The 15,083-nt window shown below is 31.1% G+C and overlaps 1 long non-coding RNA gene across 8 annotated transcripts in view; it reads right to left on the minus strand.

Moving 5' to 3' along the window:
- Window positions 1–15,083, minus strand: part of LOC118197458 (uncharacterized) — a 471,813-nt gene that overhangs the window by 45,601 nt on the left and 411,129 nt on the right. The window lies entirely within an intron of this gene.

A 15,083-nucleotide genomic window follows, 5' to 3' on the forward strand; every position in this document is an offset into this window, starting at 1 on the left:
TTTATTTACACTCAAGCAATTAAAAGCGAACAGAGGAAATGTTGATTTTATTTTTTGAATTCCATCAAGACAAAAATTTCACCAAAGAAATTCCCTAAAAACAGTTGAGAAGACAGAGGGAAGGAAAGGAAACTATTTGTTTACTCTCTTTTCTTAATGCAGTTTTTTCCGTTCATAAATTTAATATTTTTTTACTTGTCCTTGATAAACTTAGTATGCATTTGTAAAGTTTTTCCATAATACATAATGAGATTGTTTTTATGTTATAAATAATTTCAATTTGAATTCAAAAATATATAAAATGTTTACACAATATGTCTGTTTCTAATTTTAAAATTTTCCTAACTCTTTAGTAAAAAATTCTCTAATTGCTTTAAATACTCATATAGGACATGGAAATGAAACTATGAAGCTACCATTAATGTACAGTGATCTCAGTGATCGGTGCTCACATATTCTTATCTTTCATCTTAATAACTTAAGGATGCCACTAACGCCACCTGACGGATGTTTCTGAAACTCTTTTAAATTAAACAATATATTTGCTCATCAAACCACCAGAAAGCTCTGAATTTTCAAGACCTGATCACAGATTTCAGTACTGTTTACTTTCTTACGGATTCTATTGCTTTAGCACCTATTAACCAAACAGTTAATACAAATGAAATTCTGAATTAATTATCTCAACAGATTTGCAGTGGGAGGAACCCAGCTGCATCGTAGGAGGTGCTTATATTATGGCTCACCTCAATGACCTTTAACGAAGTTGGAAATGATATTTTAAAGGAAGAAAAATAGTATTGAACACTACTATCTACTTGAGGATTTAATTCACAGTTACTGCATTCATAATTCAAAATCCAGTGAGTAAAAACTCTCTAAAATTATAATACGATAATAAACATTTTATAATAAATCGCGATTTCAGAAAGATATAGGCTAATCATTTTTATGGATTTTCTTCGTGGCAGATTAATTTGCTGCAAGTTTCGATATTAATTATACCTTGATCTTTCATTTTTTGCTAATTTATTTACCTTTTTTTAACATTATTATTTAATGTGTTTGTTCCCTTTCAAGTCTATACATATAACAATGCTGAAAGAAGAATCTATTCTACATATGGTTGTAAATTCCTCATACAATTAATTATTTAAAATTCTGAATTTAGTTTAAAATCTAAATTACTATGTATAATTTTTAAACATCTTTCTTTGTGTGAATAAAGATTCGTGAAGCTCTTTATGGAAAATATCGTTATACAATTCAACATATCCTACTAAATGTATATAATGATAAATTTGAATATAAAATGCAGTCTTTCAAAACACTTACTTTTACTGAAACAATTGAGGCTTAATCTGAGGTATGGAAAGATATATCTGAGAACCTGAAGTGAAATGAAAAGACAAAAAAAAAATATATTTAAAATGTTTTTCCATTTCCTCTGCAAAAATAGTGAAAGTTTTCCAAGTTGCCCTTAGAAAAGAGGTAAACGTAATATAAATGCATATATTACTTAATTTAATTAGAGAAATGCAAAAACTAATCATCGCAAGAATTAAGCAATATACAATATTAAAATGTCTCCGGAGACATTGCGAATTATGAGTGATACAAGTAATTACAATATTTAGATAAATTATACATATATACTGACACTTGCATTTTCAAAGCAGATCGTCAGAATAATAGAAGAAGAAATAAGAAGCAAAGAAACTAAAAAAGAATTCTGAAATTTTTTACCAAGTGCCTTTAATAATATAATGCATAAATTCACGGATAATAACAGGACTGAGACCTAGATAAATACATAATATGCAAATGTGTACAGAGATATATTTACAAAAAATACTTCGAAAATTTATATGAAGAACTCTGTACGAAATCAACAGAACAAGTGTCAAATTGACCATAAAAATAAGAATATATAGATGAATATATAGAAAAGAATACATAGATGTATCTAATTATTATTTTAAACTGCTAATAAATTTAAATACTTGTGTAAATACGAAATTTGAAGTCAACTAAATACAAATGTAGAGCGCTTTAAAATAATATAAGAAGAAAGAAATGTTTGTTTAATTTTGCAAAATGTTAACTTTGATAATCGTTAAAAAAAATGTTTTGAAAAAAAAATATTAATTCAGTACACGTAATGATGAACTTATAAATGCTAAAATTGTAATATTAAGACTAATTTTTTATTTAATCTTTCATTTACTTTCCTTTAGATGAGACAGAACTGAATAAACCCTAAAAGAAAAATTATTTTAATTAAAAATTTTATGTTTGGAAAAAATTATCTTATTTTTCAGTACAAGTAATTCATGAAATTTTCACGATGCGAATATAACTCAGAATAAATAGCAATTGATTAAATAATTTCGAAAGTATTACATTCGCACTTAAAATTTATGGAACATGATTTCTGTCTTTCGTCTCGCCGATATGAGTTTAATTATAAAATTTATATTACTTTTTGTTTTTAAACATGTGTATAATAAATAATATTTCAAAAAAGGACTACTTCGCAATTCTGCATCATTATAACAATATGGCAATGCTATTTAGTCTAACTATTTTTAATTTCTTAACAGCTTCGGGAATTGAGCTAAATTACGCTAAATGTTAAATATACCAGCATTTGAGCATACAGTGTACAAAGCAAAAGGGTATTTGATTCTAAAAGCTTGCAACATGTGTTTGTTACCTTTGTATAACATCTCTTTTGTTATACATAAAAAAATTTTGCTATCAAGAGAAAAATATTGATATAGGAACTAACTGTTTTGCGAATTAAAAAGGGAAGAGGAGGGAAAGAAGGAGCATTTTCATGTTTAAAAAAATTGACATAACAAAGGGAAATTTTTTTCTATCAATTTCATCTGCAAATATGGTAGCAATATTTCCATTTTTCCTCGACTTTATTGAGAAAGTACAACATAGCGCCGATTTCAGACATCAGCGAGGGGCGTGGCCTGAAATGCAGTCAAACGAGTCATCAATCATAGTCAAACGTGGTTGGTTGTAAATGTCACGTGATCGATAAGCTCAGGAGCCAAAAGGAAAGGCATTCTTATTGGTCGTTCAGCTTTCAGAGATAAGAATGGGTTATTCCTTGAGTAGAAGTTTTTTAAAGGTGGGATGGGGGGGGGGGAAGCTTTCTTGAGAAATTAAAACCAGCGCCTTAAAGCTGTCAAGATTTTAGATTCTAACAGGATTACTTAACATGATGAACTTCTGACCAAAGGGTTCTTCCTAGAAATTTCGTTCGATATAATCTAGCAATTAACTAAATACGAAATCGATTTCCGAAGTTTTCAGAGCTCAGTCCAAATTGAAAGTAAATTCGTCTGTGAAGCAAACAGCTCTTGAATGTGCTGCCGTGACAACACTGTATTACAGCCGGGTTTCGCATATAATTTTGCAGGTATAATAGAAAGCATAGGTTCAGTATACCTTTACTCTCATCGATTTTCGCAATAAATATGCGCGATTGAAAACAAGAAAATAACACATTAGCGTCACACTTTTTTGTGTGTGTTTTTCCAACGCATCTGTTGACAAAATGCAGCAGTAATTTTCATAAAAACATTTTCAGCATTGAATAAACGCTTTTAGTTCATGGAAAGATGCATGGTTAAATTACACGTGGCAGTTGCGTGATTTCAGAGATGCTATTTTTGTTTAAATGTATGAAATACATAAAATGTATATTCTGCGGTTTATTACGCTTAACAAGTAAATCAATAATTCACGTAGTATTAGAGAAATAACAAAGTAATAGTTGATTTAAACGTAACTTTCAAATATAAAATTCATTTGACAGAACTGAAAAATTCTTACTGTGACCATTGATAAAACAACGATATTCCGCAGTAAAAGCAAATAAGTTTCCGAGTCCGTTTCTCGTTTTTTTATTTAATATATTTTACTAAAATCAGATACCGGAAACACTTGAATGAAGAAGTAAGTAGCAAATGGTTTAAATGCCCTATTATTGATTGATCTTATTGCAATTCCAAGCTTAAATACTCTGCTGTCAGACTCTTGATCCCAACGACCTGACTTAGTCTACATAGGTATAAAACTGAGTTATCGCCAGTGCAAGGAAAAAAAAAAAATTCTGCGGAACTAAATTAATTATAGCTATCAGTTTATTTGAATCATAAGACTTCGTTAAGCTAGAAAACATGAATGACATAAAGCCGCTAACCATTTCTAACTGCATATTTAAGTGGACATCTGGAAGCATTCTAGCTCTCTAATTTAAACTTCCGCTTACCCTCAAAACCACACGGACACTTAGAAGTGAAGAAGCCAACTTCCAAAAGCGACAACCACTTCTACTAATAGGAGCTAAAATTGACTAGGGTTCAGTGTAAACTGCAGCTGAAAAACCCCAGTATGTAAAATTCCTGTTAAGTAACAAAGATTTCCTCTAAATTTCTGAACTGAGTAAATTATTATGACTAAAGCCATGGCTAAAACTTGAAGCTAAACAGCAAGAAATAAACATAACTGTCACTTATACGTAGGAAGTCCGGAAGGGCAGAAATTATTTCGAAAACTGGAAAGAGAACTGGGCAGAAATTATTTCGAAAAAATTTTTCGAAAACTGGCTAATCATTTAATTGCTACATTAACAGGTAAACAACATAGTGTCGTTCTTATTGAAATAAGTGTCTATTAAGACGTCAATACAGGATAAAGATACCTAGCCTCCTATAAAATGTTTTCTGTGGCAGTAAACTGAGAAAACAATATAAGCACTTGCAACTAACTCCTATGAGGCCCAAACTCTTATAAACTTCTATCTTTCGCTTTGTGTGTGTGTGTTGCTTCATCTAATTTTAGATCTACTGCAGAAGGAACGACGATATACTCATTGCAAAGGAACTGCATTTATACTAACCGTTTTAAAACTTTATTGACTTATTTATAAAACTTCAGATTAACTTTCGTCTTTTTCTCTTCTTTTTTCTGAATTCAGGTCTTTTCATACGCGTTCTTTCCTTCAAAAATTGTCCCCGCAACACAAACTGTGAATGCACTTAGGATGTTAGTGTGAATAGATGTGAATTAACCTTAGCCAATCTGCCACCGATGGGCTGAAGCAACTGCTGTACCTAGGATATATCTGTTCGTCTGTGGGTACACAAAAACTTTTCACCACCAAATTTTGGGGAAAAGATATACATGGGACGGTTTGTTTGTTGAACATTATTCTTCTAGGAGACCAAGTACTAGTGCTAGATTACGTTGGTGACATTTTTAATAATAACTTAGGGCATGGAATTGTGAATGGATTAATGTTGTACCATACGTAGCTTCTTTAACAAGATTCAAAGCTCATCTGTATTTACATGTTCATTATCTCCTTGCCTATGGGTGTTTTAACCCAGTGTGCATTTATTTTGGTTGCTGGATGATTACGCAGAATTTCACCGAAATTTTGGATTATTATTGATTTGCAGCCAAAATTTGAATGCGTAGAGGGTGTAGAGGTTTTTTATGTAAGTAGATAAATACTCCATATTGTTCTAAAGTGTTCTGTTATCTTTCGGACGACGCTACATTGAACCGGAATACCTTGTTAAAGCACCAGATTCGGCATAACCATACCTATATTTCGATGAACATTTCGTAAAAGGTATAGGCAGTTCTAATCTTCATCCATTCTGGACATGTGAGTAGACACTGCAGAGGAATTTTATGCTGACTGCTGTAAGCCAGAGACATTCCTGGAAGTTTATTCTGCTAAAAGCAAAGTTCCATATTAAGACAATACGGAAGTTATTACTTAATAGCTGTTTAATATTCACACGTTAGCTAAGGCACAGTATTATTCCTCGCAGATACAGGAGTCCTGAGGACAACCTCTCTGTTTGTGACGTTCAGTTATGATATTCTTCAGGATGACAACATCTGTTGTGTTTTGGCATTCGATATCGTACCATTACATACCAAACCTGCATGACGATGTCTAATTAGGAATCTACCTAGTTTGCAGCAGAAGTGTCGATCACACACGGATATAACTATAATGGTTATGCAAATTGAAATTCTTCTGAAATAATGATGTCATGCCTTTCATCCCTGCATTCATTACTTTCTTGACACACTGCACCACAGGCAGTTGTTGTATGATGTTAAGGCATCCGAAGCAATGGGCGCTTTCCAAAAATTCCACGTTGCTACACATGACTGCAAACCGTGCGTGAGGAGATAGCACGCTCCAATTCTTGAGCTAGAATTTGAAATGTAGCTGTACGATCTGTATTAGCACAAGGTAGCTGTCATCTCCTTTAGCGTTCTGATGGATCATTAGGATCCTGCATGTAGGTGATTTCATATCTTTTCGACCTACAGATCCCACCCTCCTCTTACCAAGGCTACATTCCATTTAACATTAACAGAAATTATAGCATGGATTATCAATAGTCTCGATGGACCACAGTTCTACGATTAAAATCCAAATGCTGCCAGCTCTTCGACGAGGTAAAATACTTGTCTTCCGTGCTACTGAACGGCGAGCACACATACTTTCAACACTTAATAGTGTTGAAAGTATGCTACCTTAATTTTATTGCTTCCGGTGATCGTAACTGACGTATTTGCTTTGTGTATATGCTATACTGTTAATTCTTTGGATGTCTTTCCCCACTCTACGTTTCATGCAAATTCTAGTGCTATAAATATTAATGAACGTCAGCGCTCGTACCTTAAAAAGATAATAAAAATCTGGTTTACAAATTCATTGAATGGATTTATACCATTTGCATGCTTATGCAACCATAAACCAGAGACTGGATCTCTTCTTTAGCGTTTTCTTTCTTAGCTGACTTTGATGTTATTTACGAGGATACTTTTTTACACTTAATATATAAAAAAGATAAGGAAATCCTTTTGTCTTCGGACAAGAGATAATAATGTAATTTTCTTTTCCCTACATTTTTAAATGCAGTCAGTAAAAAGCATCTAGAGAATCTGAGAAATAGTGAACAAGCAACTTTGTCTACAAGGTTACGTAAATATATCCTTGTAGACGCTGTTAACTTTATTCAAGTTGAAGTACATTGGAAGGGAAAACATATTTAAGAGTCCAGCTGATATAATCGTTTTCCTCGTCTGGTACTTTCTGCTCATATTATTAACAGTAAAATAAGAGCTGGATTAAAATATTTCAAAATCCTTATAATTAAAATGTTCAGAGGATAATTTTGTGTGCGCAAAATTTTTATTAATAAAAGACGGAAACAAATGCTGCACCCTTTGGGGAAAAGCTAAAAAATAGTTCACAAAAAGATTGTTCGAGTATATGGAAAAGGTAAAAAGATATTTCCACATAATTCACACTTCTATCTCACCAAACCCAATTCAAACTAGGTCATAAAATAATTCACTATGCGATGTACAATAAAACTCATCACTATTAATCAGTATCACATTAATTCATATTTTTTAAAAGAAAACACTTTATTCTACATTTATTTATTCATAATTTAAAAATAAAATGGGTCAAAACTAGAAGATTATTTTAGGAAGCTTTGAATAGATAAAACACGCCAAGCATTTTATTTTTGACTCTGTTTCATCAGATTAAAGAAGCACAAAAGAATTTTTAATTCTAAAATTCACTTGAGATTTCAGAGCAGCTCAGGTTACTATGGAAAGATGTCTTAATGATGTTGAATTACAGTTGCCCTTAATCTCACACTTTCTTTTCATTATTAAAGAAATGATTAATGAAATTTTAATCGTGACGATGCTAATGGTTATATTTTAACCAATATTCGAACCTAACTGCATCAAACTTTCATTCATAACTTAAAAATCTGCATATTGCTTTTGACCAACTGTGAAACGTACATAAAATTTCGAGGAAAATTTAAAGCGTTGCTGATTCATATATTTTTTTTTTTTTTTCTTACAGATATTCTTAAAGAACAAGACACAGCAACTAAACATGTACAGAAAGTGCGAAGCATGGATCTGTTAGGCAAAGATGCTTTGAAAATCCAAAGAAAGTACAGCGACAAAGTCGGGATAAATACTCTTTACGAAGTTTGCGAAGTAAAAAAAAGGGGGGGGGAATTCTACAGAAAAGCGATCAGCTTGCTCTGAATATGCGTCATAAGAATTACAAGGCAAAATGCCTTCTAGATTTAGCTTACGAAACAAACTTAACTGCCTTCGTTATCTACAATAACAAAAAAAATTTGATTTTGCCCAATATCAGCAAGCAAATCTGCAAATGCAGTTAGCACTCAATTGCAATTACTCTTCTTGTTTTGATCAGAACTATCAGAGAAATCAAATCTAAGAAACGTTTTTGAAACAACTGTTACATGTACTGAAACTGACAAGCATAAAGCCTAGCCTGAACAATGCTAAAATTTAAAATTATGACTCTGAAACGTCGTGACTTCTGTATAGTTTGCTGATAAAATGATCCCTGCAGCGGTGCTCCCACAGGTTTCCAACATCAAGATACAGTCGTACATATCTTCAGAGAGCGGCTGGAACGGCAAACCAATCCACACCATCTAATCGGGTACGAACGTAGAAGATTCGGAAATATTATTGCTACTCCTCAACCATAATTAGCAGAAACTATATAGCATTCACTGTAGTACATCAGTCACTTTATCGAATTCTTAAAGTGAAAAAAAAAAAAGAAAAAAAAATTCAAATTGTCAATTCGCGATTCATTTTCAAAGGAGGCTTGTTGCAAATATTTCTTTCTCTCTCTCTCTCTCTCTCTCTCTCTTTTTTTTTTTTTTTTTTTTTTTTTTTTGAAATTTTATATGAAGTTAGAAGTAATTCTATTATTTTTAGAACTGTAGTTACATCCATAGGTCTCGCAAAGAACTCGGAGAGACACTGCGAAAAAAAGAAGTGGAGAAAATGACGGATTTAGGTTATACGAAGTTAGGTTAATGTTATACGAAAGTTTTTTTATTTTTTTTAATTGTGCCTAGAGTTATTGCAGTTTAAATATCAGATGTGTTGCATTCAATAATGGCTATCTTTCCTTGTAGCCTTTACTTCTTTTAAGCAATTTTAATACATGTGTATGCAATAATTGTATTCAAATAAATTTACTTACAATTTTTTTTCATCCAGACTGTGACCCCAATGTAATGGGACCTATAGAGTGAATACCACTAGTTTAGACAATTATAAAAAATATGCCAGAATTCTGAAATTTTCGAAGTAAACAGGTTGAATGTATTTAAGTGGCACACACTGGTAGACTGAAACTAGTTTCATGCGAAGTTGTGGTTATTTCGGGAGCTACAGTCATTATATCAGGAATTTATATCACAGGAATTTTAGCATAAGAATTTGTGATACTTTTACAAACTGAAACAAAAGAAGTGACGATAAAACTGTTTGAACACTGGCTTTAATATGCGGGAATTACAAAAATTTTGCCCTGGCTGTTAATATCAATTTTGTGTGTTGCCCTAATTAGCAAAACAGAAATTCACCTGAGTACGGAAATTTTAACATGTTACTTTCTGTGATGAGACTGAAATGTTGCACCGCACCCAAAAACTAATGACCCAAAAAATTTAGAAATGCTGGTCAAAAAAAAAAAAAAAAAAAAAAAAAAATTCACAACAAGAAACGTTACGATTTTTCTAGAAAGTAAGTTCAACTTCGGAGTTCAAGATTATGAAACGAAAGGTATTAAATGTGCTTCCACGAATCTTCTAAGCGAACGGAAAACAGTTTTTAATACATTAATACGTAATTAAGGTTATCAAAATTTTTTTTGTCGTATCAAACAGGAAAAACTGACTAGTTTTCCTAGCTACTTCATTATTTCCTAGAAAATCATTTCTTCTACTTCATTATTTCTCAGAATAGAGATAACTGCAACGTTTAGTTCAGAAAAACGCAGGAGGATTTTGCTGGTCATTTGCATTTACGTTACGCTATTGTACAAAGTCGAAAACACGACACCGTCCCTGGGAATCGAATCCGAAACACAATTTTTACTGGCCTGGAAGTTATCCACTTTGCCGCTAGTGGCAGAACTACTGGCACTTTGGATTGCACAACCATGTTTTCAATAAAGTATTTAGCCTTTTAATGATTACAAATTGTTATTAAAAAGATTTTTTTTTTAGTTAAGTTTAAACAGTGGCGTAGCTAGGGTAGGGCAAGGGAGGGTATCTTTTCCCAGGCGCAGAATCGAGAGGGCGCCAAATTGTAATTAAGAAAGTTTAGAATGAAATATTTTCCATTCTTGGCACACAGAAGGGGACGCAAAATATTCAATTGTCCTCGTGCGCTGTAAACCCTTGCTAATTCTCTGAATTTAAACAAGACGTGCGGCTTAAACATAAAAAATCCCGAATGAAAAATATTTGAAAGTTTCTAAAAAACAAGTAGACAATTAACAGATTATTATTTAGTTTATTTTGCCCTATTTTTAGTGTTATTTGATTTAACATAATTTAAATTGGTATATGACCAATGAATATTCAGTTTAAAGACATATTATGTTTGTAAGCGAAAACGTACTATTCTAACTTCGAAAGCCATGAATTATTTACACAAAGAGGAAAATCATATTAATGATCTCAATTTTTTATCGATGAATGTACTGACTTGGATTATAAGATATTTAAGCAGGAGATATAAGTAGACAATGTAATGATAAATTAAATAAATATTTTTTTTTTTCGATAAATACCCATGTGAGATTTAAAAGGCTAGCTTGCAAAATAATGAAGTTCGGCTTAAGAACAAAGAAAATGACCTATTATTAATCTGAGATATAACCAGAATTTCTAAATATCAAGCCTTTGATACTAAATCAAGCATTAAATGATGACAATCATTTTTAAAGCAAGCGAAAAACTTAAAGAAAAGAGAGAGAGAGAGGGGCGGGTGAGAGTTCTGTTCTGATATTGCTAGCGCTAAATATCGACATTTGCGCGAAAGGGGAAAAAATGCGCTCAAGATCCCAAATTAAATTTTGAAAGCAGAAACCTTTAATTCGTGATAAATTTCTTTACTATACAGGCTTTCATAAAATCGACCAATTCTTTTTATTCTTGTTTTAAACTTTGCATAGGTAGGGTAGCTCCCTCTTGGAAACAGTCCAAACATAATGGGTGTGGTTTCTGTGCATTTAATAATGTGAAATTATTCTTTAAGCGTTTCTAGATAATAAAAAATAAAAATAAGAATTGTTTACCTTTACCTTTGGGATTAAACAGCCTTTACATTAAAAAATGTATTTTGCCAAAATTTCTTCCCTAATATCCATAGTAGAAACTGTAAAACTATGAATAATAAGATTCTGAGAAAAGTTCTATTTTGTAATTAGTTTCTGGAAGTTCTATATATAATATTTCATAGCAAAAAGTACATATAAGGTTCAAAATTTTACATAGTTAAACAGTTGAATTTTCAAGAATTTTGCTACATAATTTTTCAAGGTATTAAAAGACATTTGTAAGCCTATTACTTCTATAACATATTACATCTGTAAATATATTATTTGAAACCTTATTTACATTGATGTGATTTATTAAATCGTAGTTATAGAAATTTCTCGTTCTGGAATAATCTTTCAAGGTCCTGTAAATCGATAATTTACGAAAGCTTCATCCTACCATTTTTTAAAATGGCGTATCTAGTAGAGAAGGATAAAGGAGAATACCTGAAAATCCTTATTTTGCACTTATATATATAATTGAAATAGAAATATATATATAATTTAAATAGAAATTGTAAAGCTAACTAGTAATGAGACGTAAGACCTATTTGGTCTCAAAAAAATTTTTTGCGCATAATGCTGCAAAAAGATACGAAATAATAGTAGGTCTTGCTAAAAAGTTACCAGGAGCTGTAGCTCCGGGTAACATTTTAGCAATATATATGCAACTTTTTAGCAATATATATATTTTTAGCAACTTTTTAGCAATATATATATTTTTAGCAACTTTTTAGCAATATATATATTTTTAGCAACTTTTTAGCAATATATATAATTAAGTAAGTAAGTAAATTAAAATAATCAGAAAAAAATCTTTTTATGGGAATGTCAAATTGGATTGAGAAAAAGGAAAGAAACCGCTAGATAATTTTCTATGTAAAAAGACTAACACTTGCTGTAAAGCTGCTATATAAGAAAAATAAGAATTGATGTATAAGACCAGTTATTGGATAATCTCATAGGAAAATGAAAAATAGGAAAACTTAATGCTAGTGTGGTAAAAAATTCCAGTTACTGTCTTGAGGAAATAAAAAATTGTTTTAATTAAAAGTAAAGTTATAGAAAAAATAGAAAAAATAATGCTAAGAAAACATGAAACAGTTATTGCTATTAAACGGAAATTAATTGACTTATCAAGTGGAACAAAACAATTTCTGATCAATTAGCAATAATTAATAAAAGCGAAAGTATTTTTTCGTCTTTATATGGAAGAACTAATTGTGAAACTAAGATCTCGAATTATTGGAGAAGTTAAACAACAATAATTGTAAATTTTTCAGTACGTTGATTCGTGATGTTCAACTTCTCCAATAATCCTTATTCGACGTGTTATTTTAAGCTAAATTAAAATCTTGAATTTTTAAAAAATCATGCAGATATATTGCTATATATTACTCGAGTTGATTCTTGCAATAAACAACAATATATTACAACTACATCATCGTGTACCCATAAAAAAAAAAGAATTTTATTTACTTTTCAAGTTTATTATCAATTGTAATGATAAAAATATAAGTCTTTAAAGACAGCATTCAGCACAACATTTCTGTTTTTAAAAAGACAAAAAAGTAAAACTAAGTTCTTAATATAATTAATACTGGAATATTTTTACTGAATTAATTAGTAATGGTTATCAATAAATCAAGTAAACAGCTATAAATCTTAGAAGAAAGCAGATTGTTTTTAAGTTGATGAAAGCTTTCAACAAAATCAAATTCATTTGGCATGTCGAGTTAATAATTCTCCGCCGATACATCGTTAGCTAAAATTTACCCTCTGAAATATAGAATGAAATGGCTTTTTAATGAAATTGGCAATTATTGTAAAATGCGCATAATTTACGTTTACTGGCCACATATGCCACAATCTATCTTGAATTTACAATCGCTAGAACTCTAGATTGCAACAAAATTAAACTTCAGTTACTGCTGAATCGACGGGACTCAATACATCTTTCATACTCTCATCTAATATATTCTGAATGTTACCAAGCCTCCCCAAGCGGCACTTAATTTTCCTATTACAACGATTAATCCCTGACAGAATGCGCAGAACCACTTCCGAAAACTATCTTCGTCATCAATCATCAATTATTTGAATAATACGCAGGCTCCGAATTTATGTAATGATTCTGGGACGATCATTCTGCCAAGCCGCTTCAACAGTTGCCATTCAGGGTTGAACACGCAAATGCATGCAGCTCGCACTCATTGCATTCCAGACAAAGCGATCTGATTTCTTAAAGCCGGGCTGTAAAGCGGTAAAACGACAAGAGTAAAAAAAGAGGGGGGAATAAAGGGAAAAAAAAAAAGAAGTTTTTAGCGTATACCAACTATTGCAGATCTACAACTGCCAATGAAAGGAATGAGCTGATTCCATAATCATTTATGACACAGAAAATTACAAGTTTCGTTAGTTACTCCTATGTATACCTATTGATATATTTTCATATTTGTACACAAAAGCTAGTAAAGTACGTACATTACCCATGTTCCATTGCCATATTCATCGGAATATGAAGTTCCACTCTATAAAGAAAAGAGTATTTTTTACGTGTTACTCTGTTTCAACAGATGATGTTTGAAAGAATATCCATAAAAAAACTTCCACCAGCATAAAGAAAGTTTCTTGAAATAAATTAGTATATTAGATATTTCAGATACACGTAAACAACTAAATAATTTTTTTAATAATTTCTTTACCATTAACAATTACTATTTTACCACGTTAGTAAACTTTTCGCTTGCAAACATAAATAGTACGAATTTTTTCATGCCTAAATTTTCCATTGTTAAGACAAAAAATTTTTTAAAAAATAATAACTCACTGAGTACATTTTGGCCCCATAATTTTCCCTAATTCACCATTAGAAGCAAGATATTTAACGACAGAGCTGTTAGTCAATGACCTTTACTTGCGAAAAGAATTGTTAAAAGTGACCATAAACTGAACAGTTTCTGCAACTTTTTATTAGCTAAATATAACTGTATAGTCTTTAACTACCAGTCCACGTTTTAAATTGGAATTTGACTGTCATTTTAGTTACATCGCCACAAATGGTACACTGTAAAAAAAAATCTGTAAGGTTACTAAGAAAACTCATGGAAACTGGGATGCCATGGGTTATTTGAGTAACAGAAACAGGTGTTTTCTTTGTAACATTACAAGAGTTTTACCTGTAATGGTTACAGATCTTTTTCTTGTAATATCACAGCATATAGTTATGTAAGTAGAACATATTTTTCTCATGTAAATTCCCAAACGATATATCTGTAATGGTTACAGATTATTTGCGTGTAATATTACGGCAAATAATTATGTAAAAAGAACATGTTTTTCTCATGTAAAATCTCAACAGATATATAAGGTTATTTGCTTGTATTATTATAGCAAGTTATTATGTGAGTAGAAGATACTTTTCTTACGTAAAATTCCAATGGTTGTATCAGTAAAGGTTTCACATTATTTCCTTCTAATATCCCATTAAGTAATTATGTGTGTAGAATATATTTTTCATTGATAATACTAAAGGATATGTCTATAAAAGTAATAGATTTTTTTGTCTAAAATGATGCTTATTATAATAAAATATATTGAAATCAAGATGTTTTGAGTAAAACAATATCTGCATGTGTATATCATTATACAGATATATGCAAGTGAAGCATAATAGTTTGGCTTTTTAAATTAGTCAATTTGACCTCAGAATAGCATTAATTTAAAAGATGTGCTTTCAACAGCAATGTTCTTTTTCCAAAAAGCAACATTAGTCTGTTGCAGAGTGTTTTTGTTTTATGAAGAGAAACTTATGTCTGATATTATTGAAAGGCCTTTC

This window comes from Stegodyphus dumicola, chromosome X1 (assembly GCF_044657685.1).
Source record: "Stegodyphus dumicola isolate Sdum_Otavi_A_Nest chromosome X1, ASM4465768v1".
NCBI lineage: Eukaryota > Metazoa > Arthropoda > Arachnida > Araneae > Eresidae > Stegodyphus > Stegodyphus dumicola.